This window comes from Bicyclus anynana, chromosome 12, assembly GCF_947172395.1.
Source record: "Bicyclus anynana chromosome 12, ilBicAnyn1.1, whole genome shotgun sequence".
Lineage (NCBI taxonomy): Eukaryota > Metazoa > Arthropoda > Insecta > Lepidoptera > Nymphalidae > Bicyclus > Bicyclus anynana.
In genome coordinates, this window is record NC_069094.1 from 9,862,685 (window position 1) to 9,880,547 (window position 17,863).

At 34.8% G+C, this 17,863-nt stretch overlaps 1 protein-coding gene across 1 annotated transcript in view; it reads right to left on the bottom strand.

The window, feature by feature from the left end:
* The window catches only part of LOC112049756 (uncharacterized), a 104,049-nt gene extending 87,660 nt beyond the window's left edge, over positions 1 to 16,389 (bottom strand). The window contains exon 1 of the mRNA XM_052884762.1: positions 16,116 to 16,389. The gene's annotated coding sequence lies outside the window, so the exon portion shown is untranslated. The remainder of the gene's footprint in view (positions 1 to 16,115) is intronic.
* Between the last annotated feature and the right edge of the window lie 1,474 nt (positions 16,390 to 17,863).

Consider the following 17,863-nt stretch of genomic DNA (forward strand, 5'->3'; position numbering starts at 1 on the left):
AAAAATAATTTGGTCTGCTTAGTTGACACTCGGAATAAAGGCCCAGCCTCCATACAAAATTAGGACAATATGTCCTTTGTCAGAGTCAAAAGTGTTACATAGAATCTGAATTTCGTATTGTCAACTAACATACGTCAAAGTTAGTGAATTAGGCTGCTATTCATACATTCTATACAGTCAAAAGAGGATTCAAAATTGTTATCATGTATAAGTGTGCGATCTATCTTGTTGAAATATTAGGGCAATAAATATATTTAAAATAAAGCAGCTTTATATTAAACTAATTAGCATTTAAAGTAACAATGTCGCTATATAACTTATAATAATAAATAGTGTACAATGACTGCACAGCATTGCGAGGATTCCGTATACAATTTATAAATTAACTAGTGGACTCGGCCAAGCTTCACTTTGACTTATGTGCGCTTAGAGGTAGGGTAGGGGTAGAGTTGGTTTTAGGGTAGGGTATGGCAAGAAGTCCGTACCCCTACCCTAAGACCTACTCTAGCTCTAAATAGGTCATAATATTATGATGCAATAGGCGAAACATTTTTGTTATAAATTACTAATTTACTATATTTAATTGACTAATGATTTATTATATGTTGCTAGCGGACGCCCGCGATCATCGAAACTCGATGTAAACTTTCGACTACCCCTACCTTACCCCCTACCCTACCCCTACAATATTGGTTTGTAGTACATGCTATGTATCAGTGATGGCGCTGTATGTGAAAAAAGATTTTTCCGCTTTTCTGTTGAAAATTTTCCTGAATTTTCTTTGCTATAAACCTCATGGAGCCCAAGACCTTTCCAACGAATGCAAAACCGTGGAAATCGGTTCGTGCGTTCTGGAGTTATAACGGCAGGAAGGAAAACCCGACTTATTTTTATATAGTAAGAAGATTTCTAGTAATTTAACCATAGTAAACTAACAATGGGATGGTTTTTCAAAGGATGTACAAACCCTAAAATTGTAAATGAAAATTCCATAAAACAACACGACGTTACGTATAATATTGGATGTAATTTTGTAATTTAATTTTAACTTAATATATTAATCTTAACATTATAAGGTTATTAAACTTAATATTTTACTAAAGAACTTAGCTTATTGTATATTTTACGAGTAAGTACTTATATATATAAAGTTCAGTTTCTAGACGCCCCGCGGTTTCACCCCTTTTTCGTGTGAATATGGAGATAAAATTTAGCCTATGACACTTACAAATAACGTGGCTTCGTAATAGATCCAGAGACTTTATCTCTTTAATATAAGTAAGTATAGACCTTCGCACGCCTCGGGGTTTCACTCCCTTAGTTCCCGATCTCGTGATAATACGGTGACAAAATATAGCCTATGTTACTCGCTGATAATGTAGCTTACCTACCATTAGGAAGAATTTTGAAAATCGGCTTAATGGTGTAAGCGCGACAAACAAACACATTAGCATTTATTATTTAGTTACGTGAATAGTAAAAAAAAACATCGATTAAAAGGGTAGATAGACTAGTTTAACATGCATTAATATTATCTATCTATAGTTACATTAACACGTATAAAAGTCCGTTTATATTTACAGACACAGTGCGTCACAGACAAGTAGCGTGGCAGACAGCTACAGACAACGTCTATTTACACTGCCCAGCAGGTAGCTAGACACTTAAAGTCCTTTTCACGAAAGAAGTCCCCCAGACGCGGTGCTAATGTCTTAATGGCACTCATTGTCATTTGGTAAAGGCGGTCTTATTTTAATTTGTGTAAGGCCGCGTTACGATAGATATAAATACATTATTAAACACCGTTTAAATGAATATTATTTTGTCTGTCACGGCACGTGACTGGCACGCTAAATGTCTGTGGATATAAACGGACCTATTACCGCGTACACATTTCAATGACCGGATACCAAACGAGTTGCAGCCGGGAGCCGAATAGAAAAACTAGCATCGTGATACACGTAAATGATTGCGAGATAAACTGGGAGCATTAATATGAAATAAAATCTATATATAGAATAGTAATTGGGTACAAGCAAGACATGAATACTACATATGCATACCACAGCGCCACGGAGGCCGTCAATGGTATACCTGTTCACGGCTTTCGAGGATCACAGATGAAGGTCCTGGTTTCAATTCCCGGCTGGGCCGATTGAGGTTTTCTTAATTGACCCAGGTCTGGCTGGTGGGTGACTTCGGCCGTGGCTAGTTGCCACCCTAGCGGCAAAGATGTATGTATGTGATGCGATTTAACGTTCCGTCACGATGTCGTGTAGACTTTCATCCTCCTCTTAACAAGTTAGCCCGCTTCCATCTTAGATGCATTATCACTTATCATCAGGCGAGATTGTAGCCAAAGGCTAACTTCTAAAGAATAAAAAAAGAAACCTAATAAAATCCTTCATGGTAGACCTCCCTCCGATAAAACTGAATGAGTGTTGGACGCGATCAGCATGATGTCATGAACATCGAGACCAACACACGATCAGTTTTATCGGATGTCCTGCCGTTAGCGCTGCAAACTCATAAACTTCATCATGGAGACAAGTCCACCCGCATCTTATAATAACAATAAGAGTGCTTGTGTTAAACGAATAATTCCGTACAAATTATAACAACACTAGCAGACGCTCTGAGGTTTCATCCGAGCAGTTCTCGTTCCCGTAGGAATACGGGAAAAAATATAGCCTATGTTACTTGGTGAAGATGTAGCATTCAAAAGGTAAAAGAATTTTTAACAGTGGTCGACTAATCGAGTTAAATCGCAACAAACAAACAAAAAGTCATTTCTTTACTAATTTTCTAAAGTTTGTGGTATTGTAGGGGGTAATATTTGCATCTACTGAAGTTTTTTTTACCACTAGAAAGCCACGTAATTTGTGAGTGTCGTAGGCCATATTTTATCCCCGACGCGGGGCGTCGGCTTGCGTAAATATATTTATTTTATAACTAAAAAAGTGTAATAGTGGCTTTATACGTAGACAATATTTTAATTTTTTTTGTTTGTTTGATAGATTTGGTCGTAAAGTATTCTTTCACGCTTTAAAACATTTCATCTTTATGAAGGTCTGGAGTCGATCTGATGATGGATTCGCAACACACGAGGGAACTCTTTTACGGTTTACAACAGTTACCTTGTGTTTAGACTTGATCATTTCACTATTATAATCACGTTTTTAGTATTTTTGTATTAAAGAAAACATGGCAGACCAACGTTTTGCCAAGTCAGGTAGTATACTATTTCTTAACATAAATTTCTCTGTCACGAGACTATTTCTATTACTATTCATGTGTAATGAATGAATGACTACACAAAGGCGAATTTTAGAAGCAGGTCAGAGGATAACTATTTATTATTTTAAATGTCCCGTATTTGTAACACTTTCTCTGCCATTTTAATCTTTATCGTAATTGTTATTTACTTTCTTTTTAACTGACAGTTTGGGAGCTTGCTCTAAGCGAGAACGAAAGAAATATAGGTATAACTAGTGCGCAATAACTTGACAACCCAATATTTTAAGTTACACCGTACACATGGACCGGTACCATATTTTCCTTTAAGTCACGGAACCTTAAAAGCATTATTTCGTGGATCTTACTCAACCTCAGGTATATAGGTACATTACTCTGAAATATTTGCACTATTTGCTCTAAACGGAATTATAGAAGTGATAATTTTCTAAGTACATACACTAAAAGTCGCCACCTAATGGCAATGATTAAATATAATACTAATAGTATACTTAAATATTTTTTGTTGTATTGTATTGTTGTATGACCTTACGTGTTCCAATGGTTATCAAACTAGCAAGCAAGCTCATAAAAGGTAATGAAATACTTATTTTTCACATGTAGCTGTTCATTATTTACTGTGTGAAGTGTGTTGATACCATTTGTCTGTGTTAAATCAAATTTGATCAGTAAGTTAAACCATATGTAGGTATTTTTCTATTAACTGAAAATGCACTTCTCTGTTAAAGTATAATGAAAGTTTACACAGATATTCTCGCGGACCAGGTCACAGGCGTCTGTTAGTTCGCTCAAAAAAAAATAGCCCATGACACTTACAAATAACGTCACTTTTTAGTGATTTAAGATTGGATTTCAAAATCGGTTCAGTAGATCCAGAGATTACCACCAACAAAACACCACAAACTCTACCTATATAATACTAGCGGACACCCGCGACTTCGTCCGTCCTTAGACATCATTAAATCCAGCCCTTTCATGAAATCCGTTCTTAGCGGATACCTGCTAATTATATACTACCTCCCTGCCAAATTTCGTATTGTACGTCAAGCGGTTTTCGATATTTCGTGATGAATACCTTTCGCATTTATATATTATGGATTAGTATAGATTACCTTTCTAACAGAATCCTTTTAATCAGATTCATTGTTTAATATGAGAGATTATTAAGCAAACATAACACGTCAAAGTAGCGTCATAGTAAGTAGGTCGATTGTCACGAAGATGAGTGTGGTCTTGAACGATATTATTCATAAAAATAAAAATTTTAATAAAAAAAATTCAACCGACTTCCTAAACTAAAAAGCAAAAAATAACATCTTACCTATGTGCTACCTTCTGATCAGTTTGAAGGCGGTGCCAAGCCAGTGATGTTTTAATTCAAGCCGTTTAAATTACACAATTTCTGTGGTTCTTTCAGAAAGTCCTCCTTTTTGGAAGTCGGTTAATAAGAGCAAACATTTCAAACCTTTAAAAAAATTAATAGCTTAAGAACAGATTTTTTTAAGCTTTTATATTTATTAGTCCTATACTTATAATTAATCTAATATGATTCATAAGTACATACATAATTAATTATGAGTATATATATACCTAAGTAGTTTAGATATGGAAACTGGCACTAGCAAATTCGTTGAAAATATGGCCTTGCATTGCATATAGCCTTAAAATGCGTCGCCCGTTTTATCATTCTTTTTCATTAGATATAAACCTAAACGATAACTTTGTCTGCAGCAGAACAAGACTTGGTGTTATAACAGTTTTGAAACGTCGTAACTAATATGTGGTTTGCAAACAACATTCACCTGTCTAACCTGAGAGGTAAGAGCTATATTAGTGTGCAGGTGGTCAGAGTGCAATGGGAATTATGTTAGTATGCGTGCCGATTTGTAGAAATAACGGAACAGACCAGTTGACTATCTAAACATACAGTATTGATTCTCTACATATGTATAATCAGGTAATATTGTTAGTTATGTATACTTTAAACTTTCGGCCACATTTTATCTGATTGATTAATTTTTAAATTATGTTTCGAAGGACCAGGTTTTATATACAGATACCTACTGTATGATCTACTCTGAGACTGAAATAAAAATTATTCACTTTTAGTACCTAAGTTTTTCTTCGTAATTTCATTCAGTGATACAAAGAGTAAAAGTAAAGTATCTAGGTATCGGTATCAACCCATACTTGGCTCAGTACAGAGCTCGAATCTCCTCTCGGAGTGACAGGGGTTAGGCCAATAGTCCACCACGCTGGTACAATGCGGATTAGCAGACTTCACACACGCAGAGAATTAAAAAAATTCTCTGGTATGCAGATTTTCTCGACGATGTTTTCCTTCATCGTTTGAGACACGTGATATTTTAATTTCTTAAAATGCACACAAATGAAAAGTTGGAGGTGCATGTCCCGGACCGGATAGCCGTGCCGTGATAGCCTAGTTGATATGACCTCTACCTCCGATTCCGGAGGGTATGGGTTCGAATCTAGGTATATAATAAGTAAGTAATTAATTTAACTCATAGCGTTATAGTATTTCTTTTATGAAAAACGAATAAGTGTTAAAATGTACAGTAGTTTTTGAAAGCGACTAGGTAGTTGTCGAATAATCCAACAGAAAGTGCTTTGCGTTACATTCGCTTTTTTTATATTAATGTAAGATAACTGATAAGAAAAGTGAAGTGTCCTCTGATAGTAGCAAGCTGAAACCTTGTTCTTCACTACAAATGACGTTTTAACACACAAACACATTTACCTACATAGATCTAAACTCTGTTATTAATATTTGTCTTCGTTTTCATGGCTCTTTCGGGTCAAACATTGTAGTGAATATTATATTATGACTGTCCGAATTACGTGAGGTCTTTCGCCTCATCCTGTATTGGGTTCGTGAAGCAAATATTAGATACTAGCAGACGCCTGGGATTTTGTCCGCGTGGAATTCTATTTTCACAAATCCCTCGGGAACCATGGATTTTACCGGGATAAAAGTAGCCTATGTGTTAATCCAGGGTCTATCTTCGTTTGATAAAATTTCAGCCAAATCGGTGCAGTAAGTGGCGTTAAAGAGTAAAAAACATACGAACTTTCGCGTTTATAATATTAGTAGGATCCTTCCAAGATTAATTGTTGTAGGTTACTGTTGGTGATATTTTAAACAGAATGAACAACATATACATGTAAGTAATTACAAAATCTCGTTTTCTAACGCGAGCTAAAAACGGCGAAATTCGAAATGATTAGTATTCAAAAATGAGCTCGAAGATTAGTAGCCTTTGATCGGACACCATTTTGAAATTGTAGTACAATAATATCGCAGTATGTGACCTTACCAAAACAATTGAGTCTCAAGAGAAGAGAAGAAGATCATCACAACGCGAAAGTTTGTATGGATGTTTGTTCGGATGTTACTCTTTAACGGCGCAACTACTGAACCGATTTAGCTAGTTAGTTAGCTAGTTACCGATTTAGTTATTTAGATAGAAACAGATTTTACTCTGGATTATCACAAAGGCTTTTCATACTTTTCATCCCGAAAAATCCATGGTTCCCGAGGGATTTGTGAAAAACTAAATTTCACGCGGACGAAGTCGCGAGCGTCGGCTAGTAAGTCATCATTCTCTGACAGTCATTCAGTTTATCAGTTAGTCAGTCAGTCATCCTAGTACAAAAAATATGATAGGTTGCAGTAATAAACCTTGCAGAAACACTTCCTCGGACGAGCTGTATCAAAAGTGCTCTACTACTTCTAAATATCTAATGTAGCATTTCATAGCCCCAAATTGCGCAATAGTTCAATATACTTTCACAATATAATTTTGATGCAGTGAGATGTTATTTCTTTCAGAGGGTTGAACTATTTTTATTTCAAACTAATAAACACAAACAACAACACAATTTCATTGAACAGTGATTAACATTACACTAGTCGGGCATACTCCGACCTTATATCACGTGAGTTTTAGCCGTGTTTCATAATCAATTAATATGAACAACACTCACGATAGTTTAAATTCTAAAACGTAAGTAGGAGATTTTTTTTAAAGATTAATCAACTTAATGAGAAAAGATTTAGATATTATTTTATCAAAACGATAATTTTATAATGTGTCACATTGTTAACCTATTTTCGCCTTAATCACCTAATCTATATGTACATATATAAAAATAAATGTATGAACTGTGTTGCTAAGCGCAAATCTCGAGGACGGTTGAACCCATTTGGCAATTTTTTTTAGAATATTCCTTGAAGTACGACGATGGTTTTTACGGACTTTTTTTAGGGTAGGGGCAGGGTGAAGGTAGGGACGATTGGGGGAAGGGAAGATGCGCATATAATTTTAAATCAAAGCGAAGTTTGACCGAGTCTGTTAGTATAAGATATAAGTAGCTTCCTTGAGACAAAATCAATAAAGGTCGTTTCATAATTCAGATTTTAGTTAACAAGCCAGCCTTATGGCTTATCTCGAATTGTAGAAGTAACATCTCATTGACGATTTGCGTGCGTATCAAACTGAACTGAGAAAAATGATATAATAATACGAGTAAATGCACATGCGAGTACGATACAATCTGCTTCTTCTTCCTGTTCTTTTTTAGAACGGAACCCTCATGGGTTTACTCGTGTGTCTATTTGTCTGTCTGTCACAGTCAATTTTCTCCAACTCTTCGGGACAACTGCTGTGAAAAGTCTAAATCAGAATAATATATATTGTTAACTTTTGAGGAATATTAAAAAAAAAAAAATTGCGAATTACATTGTGTGACATATCAATAAAAAGAGAATAAGAGTTGTTAAGAGAATCTTTTTAACATATTTTTAAAGAAGTCACATCTATACTAATATTATAAAGCTGAAAAGTTTGTTTGTTTGATTGAACGCACTAATCTCAGGAACTACTGGTCCGATTTGAAAAATTCTTTCAGTGTTAGATAGCCCATTTATCGAGGAAGGCTATAGGCTATATATTATCCTCATATTCCTACGGGAACGGGAACCACACGGGTGAAACCGCGCGACGTCAGCTAGTTGACTAAATACGCGGTAATTATACAAGTGAAACTGCGGGGCACAATAAAACCACATGGTGATTTGATTATAACGGATATTAATAACAAGGATGTAATAATCGTGAAGCTGGTGTCACCAAGCGTAACAGAGTGAAGGTAAGGAAGGTACAATGTATTAGGTAAGAATCGGAACCATCCTCTCACTCAAAGGGAAAGTATTGTACTGATTACTATCACATGCTATACATTTATTTCCGAAGTGCCCGAGCAAACAATTGCCTTTTGCTAGATAGCCAACAATTATTCACTAAGCGAGTTACAAAGTAAATCATTTAGCAAGGCTTACATAGATATCGTGAGCAGTAATGTACTAATTAAATGATTTTCTTTTAACTGTCTTCAAAACAGAAAGTTCAGTAGCTATCTATACACATGCTAGTAAATAGAATCAGTTCCAATTACTTACAGATTTCAACACAGTACTCCATTCTGAGCAATTATTATTTAATACTTAGTGTATTTCTACTTATCTCACAATTCAAATCTCGAGCTTTAATGTATTCAAAGTTCTATATTATATAGAGTTTGGCAACCGAATTCCGAAGATGCTTATTTTCAAGGAAAAACGAATCGCCTTCAAAATTTATGCTAAAACCTTCTGGAAAACTACGCATTTAAATACCGTTCTCCTTTGTGATGTTCCCATACAAATGATGTTCCCATACAAGTTTTTGAGAAAATCGCAGACATACACTAAGTATTTATATTTACTTACATACGAGTACAACCGGTGATAGAGATTGAACTTGATGTTTCAAAAGGGCTTGTAAAGTTACCCTACTTGAAATCAATTTAGTTTTTTCGCTCTTATACATTAACTGGCGAACGCCCGCGACTTCGTCCGTGTAAAAATCGAAATACACTATCATGCCATTCGCCATTTCTATTTATATTTTCGTTTGTTAATTTATAATTATTTTTTTCGTCTTAATTTATCCGTTCCATTAGGTACTGATGGTCCTAGTTTGGACTAATACATTTACATAGTCCATCATCCCTTATTTTATCCCCATGGGGGTTGAATTTATAAAAATTATATTTTAGCGAACGTCTTCATCATAGTAGCTCCAATCTTTAATTTCCGTCCAATCAGTCGAGAATCTAAGAACATTTATACAAACTTTCATCTCCTGAGAGGTGCAATTTTTCACAATCATTTCTTAGAGGATACCTACGGCATAACATCATCCTGCATGCCAAATTTCAGTTGCATTGATAGATCACTATGTCAGTCAGTCAGTCACCTTTGAGTTATATATATATATACACACATTAGATTGTTTTGATCGATGCCATGGTATTAATATCATGTTTCTCATAATTATTATGGTTAGGCCTATAGGGCAGACGGTCGCGCTGAGGGCGACCGAGGGCAATGTCCTCCTCCATACGTGTCTTAGTTAAGTTCTGAGTTGCATACGCAATTGAATTGCCCAAGCAATATCAACATTAATGTACAGGTAAACCGCTGAACTAATATTGGAAGAGAAATGTCCTATTGGAATACGAGTAGATGTTAGAACATTATATGTTTGACAATCTTTCTGGTTCAACTGAGCCTTATCCTTATACCCCTATAGGAATGTAGGGATGATGACAGTTTTTTAAATTGTATATTAATTAAGAGTATGCTAATAGTAAAGCAATTTTGTAAAAGTAACAGGGTATCTGCGATCATTACTTTGGGAGCTACAGGGATTTAAAGAGTCAGATTTGCGGCGCTGCCGCGGATCCCTGAAAAACGCCTCATACAAAATGGCACGATAGTGACGTCGTTGGCTCGCTGATTGTTAGATTTGTATGGGCGTTCAAACAAAATTACTAATATCTTTGTTATTTGTGCGTTTATGTTAATAGTTCATTTATTGAAAAATGACACATTTAATATAAGGAAGCTAAAACTGTATGAATTTTTATCTAATTACGATAAAAGATTTTTATTAGATTTTGAAATTTTATAATCTTATTTATTTTGCAAATATCCAGTCAATCTTTGCTTTTTATGTATAAATTAGTTAACATTGACCTTATTTATCCGAATTTATTATAAAAATTAATATATTCCAACCTAGTCATCATCCCCATTGAATGACGACTTTCGCAATCTGTTCGAGGCAATATAGACGGATAAGAGAGTCGAATTATCGAACATTGTCTTTGTGATCGGGCCTGTAGCCATGTGAAACGTCGATTCTCTTTCTACATTAACGCTTCGGAATACAAAAAAATATGGGGCTGACAGATCCGATCGATAACTTGATCACGTGACCTGTAGATAACGAATGTTAGTAATTCCCACATATTTTTTTAATTTTCGAAGCGTTTGCGATGTAGAAAGAGAATCGACATGTCGAACTTAGAAGGATGATGATGACTAGGTTTGAATATATTGATTTTTATGATACATTCGGGTAAATAAGGTTAATGTTAATTAATCTATACTAATATTATAAAGCTGAAAAGTTTGTTTGTTTGATTGAACGCGCTAATCATACATTAGGCAAAGATTGACTGAATTTTTACAAAATAAATAAGATTATAAAATTTCATTAAAAACCTTTTATCGTAATCAGATGAAAATTCATACAGTTCTAGCTTCCTTACATTACTTACTTACCGTTGAATTGTAAAATAAGTTAGTTTATAATCTAAATAAAAATATGTTTTAAAAATATTTTTTTATGTCCGCTGTAATATTCTTGTAACTCTATGATAAATTCATCCTGTTTGACAAATTAACGGTTTCACTTCGATAAATTATAATATACCGAAAAATAACACGTTAAATTGTAATCATTATGTTCAGTTTACAATATATCGACAGATTACAATATCGCGAGTGAGATTAAAAACTAACGTATTTTACAATTTAACTGTGACATATATAAAGATTAGCACAGGTTGTAGACATAATAAAAAATAACCTGATTGGTACTGGTATATTAAGAGAATACATTAATTTAGAGAAAATAAGATGTTTAAAAAAAACTTTACAGTTGTGTGCATTTTAAGAAATTAAATATCACGTGTGCATACCAGAGAGTTTCTTAATTCTCTGCGTGTGTGAAGTCTGCCAATCCGCATTGGGCCAGCGCGGTGGACTATTGGCCTAACCCGTCTCATTCTGAGAGGAGACTCGAGCTCAGCAGTGAGCCGTATATGGGTTGATAACGTAACTTAAGATGTTTAATGTTCTGTGAGTCTGACAATTATTTTGTCAAGAAATAGGTAGAGTTTCGGATTATTTTATGAATATGTTGGAAAGAATACATATGAATAAATACTTTTTTTTCAAGAAAACAGGTTTTTAATTGCAGGACAATGAGAGAAAGGTGGTGACATACAATTGAAAAATCGGAACTGCATTCACTAAGTAAGTATGCTAGTGGCATACAGGTTTTCAGTAAAACATTACCAGGGTTTTTACACGAATCGACATACAGATATTAAGAATGATTTTTATGGTTTGTGTGTAAGTTAACGGGAAGGACAATGTCTGGAACTACTCTAAATAATTCAAAAATCATTCACCATTTCGTTGTGTTTACTCTAATTACAAGTTATTTAAAAAAATAGGGATAACAAATGGGCACGATATTTTGTTAAATTTTTGAATTAATCTACAAATGGGCAGGATATTTTGTTAAATTTTTGAATTAATCTACAAATGGGCAGGATATTTTGTTAAATTTTTAAATTAATCTACTTTTAAATCAAATGTGGTAGAAGAGTATGTCGGGTCAAATAACTGATGAATAATTTTTTATTTTTATACATTCGACAAATCAAGCCAAGGTAAAAAGTAACCAAATCAAATAAAATGTCTGGAATATATTTTTTTTTAAATTAAAGTACTTTATAAATAATATGTTTGCGATCTCTACGAAACTATGAGTACATTAATATTATAAAGCTGAACTATTGTCTTGTGCGTCTTACCTGTGATGACGTATGGAGCGAAAACATGGACACAGACAATTAGCCTTATCCACAAATTTAGCTCTGAGATTAGCCTATCCACAAATTTAGCTCTGAGCTATGGAAAGGGGTAGGTATGTTAGGAATATCTCTGAAGGACAAAATCCGGAACGGGGAAATCCATAGGAGAACGAAAATAATCGTAGTAGCCCAAAGGATTAGCAAATTGAAGTGGCAGTGGGCGGGCCATATCTATTGCAGAACAGATGGCTGTTGGGGCAGACGTGTTCTGGAGTGGAGACCACGTACCAAAGCGCAGTGTAGGACGCACTCCAGCTAGATGGTCCGACGACATCAAGAAGGTAGTGAAGTGGATGATGAAGGCGGAGTCATGTGTGGTGGCGCGCTCTCAGAAAAGCCATGTTCATCAGTGGACGGATACAGGCTGTTGATGATTGTAATAATAATTTTGATGTGATTGTAATAGTATTAATGTCAGAAATAAAAGTAAAATTGTTGAACACCACACTAGGTTACAAAAAAATTGTAATTCTTTTAAGGGTTAAATACGTTTTTATTAAAAACTGCCACATGAAACCACTGGCATGTCTATTAATAAGTTCAAAGTTTTTATTAAACGCAAGCTTATAGAAAAGACATATTATAGTGTTAACGATTATGTAAACGACAAAATCGCTTGGAAATGAAATGTATTACATGACAGGCTACTTAAACACCTATTGGTGATACTAAAAAAGGAAAACCTGGCTGATTTTATTGTGGGCTCTTCTCGGACCATTTGGAACCTTAACTAATTTACTTTTAATAATTAACTTTTCGACTAATTATTATCACCATCATCTTAAGTATAATACATTAAATATATGTATATCTTAAGTATATGAGGTTAACCTGACGTTTCGAAAGTGCTTGTACACTAAGCCTAAGTATTTGAAATAAATGAATATTGATTGATTGATTGACGATGAAGCTGTTTGGTTAATCATACGCGCTAATCTCAGGTTTCGACTTGAAAAAAACATTTTTGTGTGGAATAGTCCATAGGTATATAGAGGAAGACTTATAGGCATCACGCTACTATGATCAATAGGAGCACAGGATCAACAAAAAATGTGGCACAACCAGAAAAAATATTTCTTTTGAACGCTTCTGTTGCATGCGCTGCGTAAACCGTTAAAGTGAAGCAAAAATAAATTATGTCAGAAGGGTTTATACGCGGAAGAAGTCGCGGGCGTCCGCTAGTCAACTTACAACTAATAAAGTGCAAGTGCTTCAGCTAACGGTTCATAAACGGGTACGGGAAGCTCAACCATACAGCGATACTGTTACAAGTGGCAGGTAGCGGAAATTCCCTGCAACATAACTGGAGGGACATGATTGACAGTCAAGTCCAAGAGAACTGCAAATCGAAACGAATCAAGATTGTAGAGCTGCAGGATTGTATTCTGTAACGATGCTTTGATGCTTTGAAAACCTAACCGTTTATTATAAGGGATATCACGATCGTGAGGTAGCGTGTCAAGAGTCGTCAGACCCTAAGCTTCGCGGTAGCTCCTTGCTAGAGGCTGTTAAAATTTGATTTTTCGAAGGGTTGTCATGAAGCTAGGGGTCATTATTTTCATATTACTTACAAAAATTAACTGACAAATCTTCATAAAATGAATTTCATCCATCGCTTCAGTCCATAGCCTACAAACAATAGCGACGTTCGTGATTTCATCCGCGTATTTGTTCCCGTGATAAAATACAGCCTATGACACTCACAAATAACGTGGACTACTAGCAGTAAAAGAATTTTCAAAATCGGTTCAATAGATCCAGAGATTACTTCCTACAATACCAGTACCACAGTACAATTAAGTATACTGTGTCAATACCACAAACTTTTTTATTAATATTATTATTATTTTATTAGTATAGAAGTATAGATTAATATTTTTATTCGCAACAGTGTTCATCTAAGTATTTTCCGATAAATCCATGCGTCATTACTGCGACTGAATCATAACATTAGTGAACGTCCCTCCCATATTATAATCAGATTCCGTATATGGAAACTTTTAGTATCTTTGATCCTTTGTAACGGTGCTTATAGACAAACGGAGACTACAAAACAGCTTTAGACCTGTATTGTGTGTAGAGCTTGTGTACATAGAAGTGGCAATTAAGCTATTTCCCGACTGATTGCACCACATGGTGAAACTTAAAGCTCAGCTATAAAATAGAACAAAATTTGTTTTTATTCGGTCAGTAAAACTTAAGCTCAGCTATAAAATAACCCACCCTACCGGCAAAGACGTACCGCCAAGCGATTTAGCGTTCCGGTACGATGCCGTGTAGAAACCGAAAAGATTGTGTGGATTTTCATCCTCCCCCGAACAAGTTAGCCAGCTTCTATCTTACCATCACCTACCATCAGATGAGATTGTAGTCAAGGGCTTGTAAAGAATAAAAAAAAAAATAAAAAAAAGCATTAGGAAGTAGTAAACAACTAAATAAAAGACGTGCGGAGCAAAACAATTGTATGAAACTTCAAAGCGGACTAAAAGTGTGGTGATGTCGATAGGCAAAGATTTTATACTATTAGACATGTCACTAGCACGTCGAAATTGAGGCAAACAAAGGTACTAAAAGCCTAATTGTCTTAATTTAATTGAGTTTCATAGTAAACAGCGAAAGTTATTCAAAAATATATTCTCTACAATGTCGAGTTGTGTATTAAGGAACTGTAAAAACTATATCGTATCCTACTAATATTACCTATAAACGCGAAAGTTTGTATGGATGTTTCTTATTCTTTAACGCCGCAACTACTAAACCGATTTCGATGACATTTAAAATGAAAATACACAACATTGTGCATGTGTGCGTTCAGTGAAGTAGCTAAATTCGAATCCCTTTTAGCGGTGATTTTGTAGGCACGTAACATATCTAATAACATAATAGTATAAAATCGTTGTCTATAGGTTTACTTACATGTAGGTATACCAAAACTTTTTGATAAAGAAGGTTTGAGGTTTACCTAATAAAAAAATAGGAAAAGAATGATTGAATGATGAAATGGACTGAGTCTTTATCAGCTTTTTTGGCTGGTGGGAGGCTTCGGCCGTGGCTAGTTAGGTACCACCCTACCGGCATAGCCGTTCCGTGCTGACTGGAAAACGAAAAAAAAATGTTTTAAATAGATAATTAGATACTGGGATTTATTTACAGGCTCTATAATTATACGTCCAATGATTAATAGGTTTACCGATATAGGTACCCAAACATTTTCTACTATTAGATATGTTATGTAGCTACAAAATCACCGCAAAAAGTGATCCGAATTTAGCTACTCCACTGTGCGCACACCTGCAAAATTTTGCGTTTACTTACATTTTAAAGTTATGTGTACCTTTTATCTTTACAGTTTTTTCACTTCCTGTGCTCGACATTGTATACAATATTTAGGTATTATTTGTTTAAATAGCTTTCGTTGTTCACAATCACAATGCGACTAAATGAAATAAAGACACTTAGTTAGCCACTTTAGTCCGCCTTAGTTTCGACTCACTAGTGACATGTCTATATTATAAAATCTTTGTTTATAACTAGTATATAATTGTATAAACAGGATTGATTTCGAAACTTTTCAACATGAAAACAGACAATGTTCTAGGTATCTCAGGACAAAGGCGACATTGAAGGCATACTAATTGTCTAGAAAATCAAAGTAAGTACCAGGCAGGATCTACGTAGTGACTTGTGAACCGTTAAAGAAATAATGCAAACATTACTATATTCTACACTAAAAAATACAATTTTTACTACAATTTATAACTTATCTATTTATTGTACATAGTACATACCCAAATTAAGAAATTTTATAGTTCACACAACAGTCCATGAAAACACATCACAACTTAGTAAATAAACACTTGGTATCGCTACAAATAACAAGAACTCAAATCAGGTTTGGTTTCCTGACACCGCTAAACGCGACACTCAAGTTCCAAATGCAGAGGTATTTTATTCACATTCAAATCAAATTGAATTTAAATAAGTTAAAAAGCTGTTGGTATTATTAGAATATATATCAGAGTAAAGTTCGTTCGATCGTTTCGTGTCGTTCAACTGGTAGGTAAGACAAGGCGCACCCGCGCTACCTGCCCAAGACCCGTCGTTTTGTGAACTGTCCAATCCAAGTAGTTTTATTCTTTGGTCCAATCGCTAGGCTGTATTTATTTATGTACGACTCGAGTCTCGACTCGACTCGTCAGTCGGCAAGTATTCTTACGAGTACGTACCAGTATAAGTGTATTATCTATGCGAGTACGTATGGGTGAGAGTGAGTGAGACATTAAGGCTAAGGGCCGAAACTTCAATACAAAGACTTTTGGACATAGGAGATTATGCATGTGTTGATTGCGGAAATAAATTACTATGTACTAGAGTTAGAAATATGTCCCGAATTATTATTAGAGGTGAGACGTACTTGTTAAAACACGTACTGAGTATTAATATTATTTTTATTTTAAGTTATTGTTTATTATCATGGACACGTACTCCTAAATACTCAGTGGCCGCGATTTTACATTATTATTTTCAACTAAATTCTAAATAGTCATTTGGACTAGGTGGTGTAAAACCATAGTAACCAAACCGATATAATTATCCTGAGTTCAATCTTTGTTCAAAGCATTTTAAAATCAAAAATCTCTGTTTAAAATTGCCGCTTGTCCGCTAGTATAGAGTAAGCCAGCGTTTCTACGAAAGGTACTTGTAGAACACGGACGTCAAATAAAGCAGTAAACCTAACATGCGCGCCACGGCGTATGGTATTAAGCCTATGTCGTGACCAAAGAATAAAATACTCTAAGGAGAAGAAGCGAATCTACATACATGAAAACGTTGGTCATAGCAGCGACATTATTTCCGCATACGAATATTTTTGAATTAAAGTCAGCGGCAATTTTAAACAGAGATTTTTTTATTTTAAAATACCTTGAAGAATCCAGTAGTAATTCTAACTGTTAAATAGACTACACTCTCAAACCAATTACAAAAGGACCTGACTTGCTAGATGTTATTTTTCTGTATACTATAGAATCGATGTTATTTTGTTGTAATAATTTTCGTCGTGTAAAGAGCTCCCTAAAAATGCCGGTTTGTGTAGTTGAATGGCATAAAAAACGGTCAACAACTTGTAGTTCACTAAAATTTACGTTTTTATTTGTAAGTATTCAATGAAATTTGAAACAATATTATATAAGAAACAATTCTTCTGACGGAAAAGCAAAACATCTGTGTAATCAGTGCAGGCGATGAGATTGTTAGGCTGTGTAAAAATTACATGTGTGTGTATTACGAATCAAATTTATAGTAATGTAGTGTAAAGACACAGAATATTATATTGTTGTTAAATAAAATATATTTTCGATGTTGAGTTACCTCACCCCCCCTCAAGAAACGACAGACAATTTTGTGGCAGAAATTGGGTGCGATGCATCTTCATCATAATATCTAATTCCTCTATGTATTACATACCATGAGCTCTACGATAGTTTGTTTTATTATATGATGTTTCCGAACGCAACTCTCTGTGGACTATATCCCA